A 5,832-nucleotide genomic window follows, 5' to 3' on the forward strand; every position below is an offset into this window, starting at 1 on the left:
ATGAGTCTCTCTCAAACACAAAAGATGCGAACTCTCAACCTGCCATTTTAAAATAAATAGCAGTTTTCATACTTGTCTCTCCCAAACACATCTCTTATTTTCTGAACTGCTTGGAGTTTGTTCGTTGTGTCAAGACAAACCGCAGGCTGAAAGGCAGAAGTGAGCAGGCAGACGTGTTGAAACTGGAAGACTTTCTTTGCTGTCAACTATGTCAGTTGGAGGACAGATCAGCAAGGAAGCTATTTGGTTGAAAAGAAATATTCACATAAAGTCAAGATTACATTCAAGCGATTTTATTCCTTTTTTAAGAACTTGAGCTGTTCTTTCACTGTGTTATTATGAACATAGACAGGTAGAAACCTGCAAACTCAAACCGTGAGGGAAGTAAAGGTGACAGAGTCTTTGTGAGATACTTGGAGTAGATTGGCCCATCTTCCTCTAGCGTATGTCCATCAGACAAATAGCTCTGATTGCTTTACAGACATCAAATTCTACAGGGAAGTTACTCACTCTGATTGAAGTCTGGTATGATTGAGACCAAAATTACCATGGCCAGATGCCAAGTGACATTTTCCCCAAAACATGAATGGCTTGTCCATTTTCACAATCTCGGACAAGGGTTGCTTCAAATCTATTCACCACCCACTTTGTCCTTGACTATGACAGCAAAAGCCATTGACCAACTTTTCCTTAAATTGTCCCTTCTAGTCTACATTTCTTACCTGGTTATAAGTTTATGGCCAATATTTAATGGCTGACATGTAGACTGATTTAGCAAAGCTCAGATCTGCTTAGCTTGCAGTTTTAAAGATATTTGGATCCAAACAGGATTAGCTTCTTTTTTATACGTGGAAATTTTCTCGATTTTTGGACTAGTCACTCCGGAGAGAAAGCAAGAGAAGAGGGAAAGGGAAAGACATGGAAGACGTCTGCTGTGAGCCAGCCCGGTTCTGCCTTTGAGCCCTTCACTATCCTTTAACCTCTAAGCTCCTTCACTCAGAGCTTGGAAAAGTGCTCAGGTCTTCTGTTTCCATTATTTATGTTATAATTAATTTTTTGACAGGATCAGTGTATCTACAACTTATTGTGGCCCAAAATAAAACTAAATGGGGTGATGAGAATGTACTAAGCCTTAAGCCAAGTGGGTATCAGTATACAAAGCATCTTTATCCTTTAAAAATGCATTTACTGATGGCCCATTCTATTCCTGGCACTGAGTTGAACTAAAGGCCCTACTGTACTCATTTGGCAGCACATAGACTAAAATTCAAATGATACAAGGAAGGTTAGCATGGCCCCTGTGCAAGGATGTTATACAAATTATTAAGCATTCTATATTTTAAAAAAAGAAAAAAGAAATAAACATCCTACTGTTATTACAGTCATATCTCCCAAATTTAGAAAAAATGTAGTCTTAATTTTTACCTGCCACTGTGTTTATTTTATCTTACAAAACAGCTTTTTATTTATTGCCCTTTACTATCACAAAGAATATTTTCTATGTTTTCAAAATCATCTATGATGGTTCATTATGTCAACTGTGGTTGGTACATGCTGGGCTGGGACTGCCATCTAAGGGTTTAGTATCTAGTTGGGGACATAGATTAATCAAAATATGATGACCTAACATTATAATCACATTTATGATCTCAAGTTGAGTTTTTTACCTAATAAGTAGTAACAACAATTATTACCTAATTTGGGGGGTGTACTAATGGCTAACATTAGAAACATGCAGTTATTAGTAGAGTAAGACAACATACTAATAAAATATTTATATCTGGTTTCAATCATGTTCTTTTAATAAACATAGAACATGAGTTTAGCTTTCTTCTTTTAATAATACTTTAAATTATAACACATCAAATGAATGAAAACAGGTGGCTCTCCTGGGCCCTATGGTTGCGTTCTCTGGGCCCAGGCAATGAAAGCACCACAGCGAGCAAAGCTGAGGAGGGGAGGAATCGATGAGATAATCACCCCTATGAGGACAGACCAAGCTGTGCCATTTCCAGCCTTTTGCATTGAAGTACATAAAAGAAAGCTAGAGAATGGGGAAATTTTGGTTGTCTCCTTTTAGTGCCCATAAATTACATGTGTAGCATTCAGAACTTCTGTTGTATGTCTAAACTTAAAAAGTAGCTCAGGGATAAGAATGTCTTTTTCCTCCCCTGTCTTTCCTGTGGCTAAAATGTACCCATGAACCTCTCACATCAGAATCCGTTTTGAAGGCAAGGGCAGCCCTTGTAAAGTGGCCAGATACTCACAAAAGCTCCGCTCTTCCTGTTAGCACCCACTCAATCTGAAAGCCAGAGGCTGGAATCCTTGGTCTCTGGATTTGATACATGCTGTTCTTGCTCATTCTTTTTTAATCGCTATCTTGAATTCCACTGTATGAACATACCAGTCATCCTTTTGAAATTAGTTAAGACATTTCAGGAAAGACTTTTCCTATTTGACAAAATTCCCTAAACACTTCCTTGTCCTATAGATAAATAAATAAGTGAGAAAGAAAGAAAGAAAGAAAGAAAGAGAGAGAGAGAGAGAGAGAGAGAGAGAGAGAGAGAGAGAGAGAGAGAAAGGAAGGAAGGAAGGAAGGAAGGAAGGAAGGAAGGAAGGAAGGAAGGAAGGAAGGAAGGAAGGAAGGAAAAGGAAGTTCCCTAATAAGGCACTCTCATAGCATTCAGTATTTTCTTTGTAAATTAGCTGTTTTACTATGTGTAATGATTTTTAAATATTTGCTTAATTTTCTCTTCCCTACCATATTATGATCCCCATGAAAGAAGCCACCAAGCTCATTTTGCTCACTATCATGTCCTCAGTGCCTCACATAAAAAAGATTAAAACATAGTTGTTGAATGAAGAATGATCCTCTGCAAACACTTCTACCAGCATATTTTTAAAAAATATATTTTATTTCTTTCTGAGAGGAAGAGAGAGGGAGAGAGATATATAAACATCAATGATGAGAGACAATCATTGATCAGATGCCCCACATTGAGGATCGAGCCTGGAACCTGGGCATGTGCCCTGACCAGGAATTGAACCGTGACCTCCTGGTTCACAGGTCAACGTTCAACCACTGAGCCATGCCAGCATAATTTTTATAGAATTATATGGCTTTGTTCATTGGTAAAATGTGGAAGGCAGGATTTCAAAGTCAAAACCCTGTCAATAAAAGTAGGAAACTGGAGGCTGAGGCACACAGGGCATCTGGCTTTGGAGCTGCAATATTGCTGGAGTCCCTACAGAGCAGGGGCAGCCATTGCTTCCTTCTCTGTCAGTCGAGAATTAAGTGTGTGTGTTTATGGAGTTCAAGGTTATTTTGCTTTGAGGGAGTTAATTGATGGAAGGTTAAGTAAAGCCACAAGTTTTTACTTAAAGAAAACATAATATGAAGAATTACTTTAATTATGAGCAATGCATCAAAAGAAATGTCTCCCAAATTAATCTTTTCTGGGTGAGAAATAAATCTTCCTCTAATTTATTTTAACCCCTCCTTTAAAAAAGGAGGAGGGTACATTCTATCCATTCCTCTTAAACACACACATACACACACACACACACACACACACACACACACACAGACACACCATTTAGTCAGGCCTCTCTTAGATTACAATAAACAACATAAATTAACTACAGGTATTAGAGCTTTTTCTTCCCAACAATTAGTTTGCTATCCAAAGATTAGTTTTTCCATGTTAGCTGTGGTTAAAGAAGAGGTTCATTCTGGAAAGTGACTCCAAAAAACATCTCACATCCTCAAGGTCAAGGGTCAGAAGTGTTACACAGCCTAATTGTGTCTCTTAAAGGCAACTCGACTGAAATATTCCTAGAGAAAGAAAGCAGAACATTCCTGGAATGGCTTGACTCTGAACACTTGCTCTTAATCTATCAAAATTCTCCTAGTCATGTTCACAGAGTTTTTGAGTATTCGCTGAAGGCTTTTCAGAGTTGGCAATCAGTAAAATCTCAGTAGTAGGGTAGGATTTAAAAAGATGGAGGAGGTGTCCTATTGATTTTTTTTTCCCCTTCAATATCAACAAGTAAGAAAACTCGAAGACCTTTTTTAGAGATGAGTGTTTGGGTTTTTCCCTTCTTGGTTCCATAAGGGGAATGTGTGGGGATAGTATAGAAAAGTAGGATGAAGGGGAAATGTGGGAAGAGGGGCTTCCCGGTACAAGATTGAGGGTGGTAAATGCGGAGTGACATTGTCAAGGTTTAAGCAGCTTCCTCCAACTAACCTGCATGAGCTCTGTGTGGTGACATTATAATGGTCCTGCAAGCTGAAACCCAGTAACTGCAAGGAAAAACGGGCTAGTTGAGGTTTCCCATGCAGTAAATTCCGGCTAAGAACCAGAATCTTTCAAGGTTTTGCAGCCTTTTTCAGACTGGCCATGTTTCTTACTTGTTGCTTTGTTTTAACTTTACAGACTCACACAGATTTTCTGGAAGTTTAAGAAGAGAGTGCACAATGTGTTGGCTCTGCCTGCTATCACTTCTGGTAAATTGTAACCCTCTGCAGTGTTCCATGACAATGGGAAAAACGCACTCATGAGAATACAGAATAATTTATTTTAAAAATATGTTTTTATTGATTTGAGAGAGAGAGATGGATGTGAGAAACATTGATGGGCTACCTCCTGCATACCCCCTACCGGAGATCAAGCCTGAAACCCAGGCATGTGTTCTGACCAGAAATTGAGCCCATGACCTTTTGGTGCGTGGGAAAATGCTCAACAACTGAGCCACACCAGCCAGGGCCAGGAAAATTTCTTTAGTACTAAGGAGTCATCAACATAAGAGTACAAGAAATGTTAGGCCTATGAACAATGGCAGGGCAAAGTTTCAGAAAAATATATTTACTGAAGGTAAATGGCTAAACCTACAGCTGGGTGTAAGGCAGGCAGCAAAGGATAAAATGTATAAAAAGGTCATATCACTCTATTCCTGTCTCAGCTGAGGGGGTCAACAAAGTGTATAAAAACAGCCAACTAAGGATCTGGAAGTAGAATATGGGGTTCTTTTCTTCTCCCCACATGCAAGGGGAATGGACATAGTCTTAGACATAAGTGAGGACTAGATATTCCCAGCTCACCACATATCACCCATAGTGCTGACACTGATGATTTGCTCAGGGTCAGATTAATACCCCTAGAGGCTCTTTGCTTTGAAAATATTATGAGGACCTTCCCACTGGTAATGGAGAATAATACCTAGAGAGTGAAACGTAACTTTTAGGAATTCTGGAATTAAAATAGCTCTTTCTCGATGCTGACTGTGGAATTCTGGCTGAGTTTGATTCCTCTTACTGGGTTGGGGAGCTGGTGGCTCCACTTTGCTGGTGCAATGAGTATACCTGTTGGTTTACCCACCACTGGACTCCTTCCAGATCCAAACAGGGTCTGGGGGAGGCAGAGCGAGAGGGACAGGCACAGGGACAGCACTTGCACTGGATTGCTGTGGAAAACCTAGCAGAATCTCTTCCCTCTGCAGGGACCACCTGTCACAGATGTCCCCACTCTTGGGCAGTGAAGAGGACTTGGAGCAGTCCTCTTCCTTGCCAGGGGCCACTGCATCCAAGGTGGGTGGGCAACAGCAGAGCCCTGACAGTGCCGAGGTGGTTGGTCACTTTGCTGTTCAACTTCCGGGTGCACAGCAACACCCCTGGAGGGAAAATGCCTGTACTAGAGGTAGCCATAGGCTTCCTCCCCTAACGCCAGCCTCCCCGCCACAGTGTCAGCTGCACAACAGGCCCCAGTGTTCCTCCTCCAGCACAGAGTACAGCGCATCCTCCTGCCCCTAGCTCCCCGCTCCCAGTCTGGACAG

At 40.8% G+C, this 5,832-nt stretch overlaps 1 non-coding gene across 1 annotated transcript; it reads left to right on the forward strand.

The window, feature by feature from the left end:
- Positions 1-1,237: 1,237 nt before the first annotated feature.
- LOC118657153 lies at positions 1,238-1,342 on the forward strand. Its single transcript, XR_004967887.1, has one exon. It is a non-coding gene; the product is annotated as a U6 spliceosomal RNA (small nuclear RNA).
- The last annotated feature ends 4,490 nt before the right edge of the window (positions 1,343-5,832 follow it).

Source organism: Myotis myotis, unplaced genomic scaffold, assembly GCF_014108235.1.
Source record: "Myotis myotis isolate mMyoMyo1 unplaced genomic scaffold, mMyoMyo1.p scaffold_m19_p_5, whole genome shotgun sequence".
NCBI lineage: Eukaryota > Metazoa > Chordata > Mammalia > Chiroptera > Vespertilionidae > Myotis > Myotis myotis.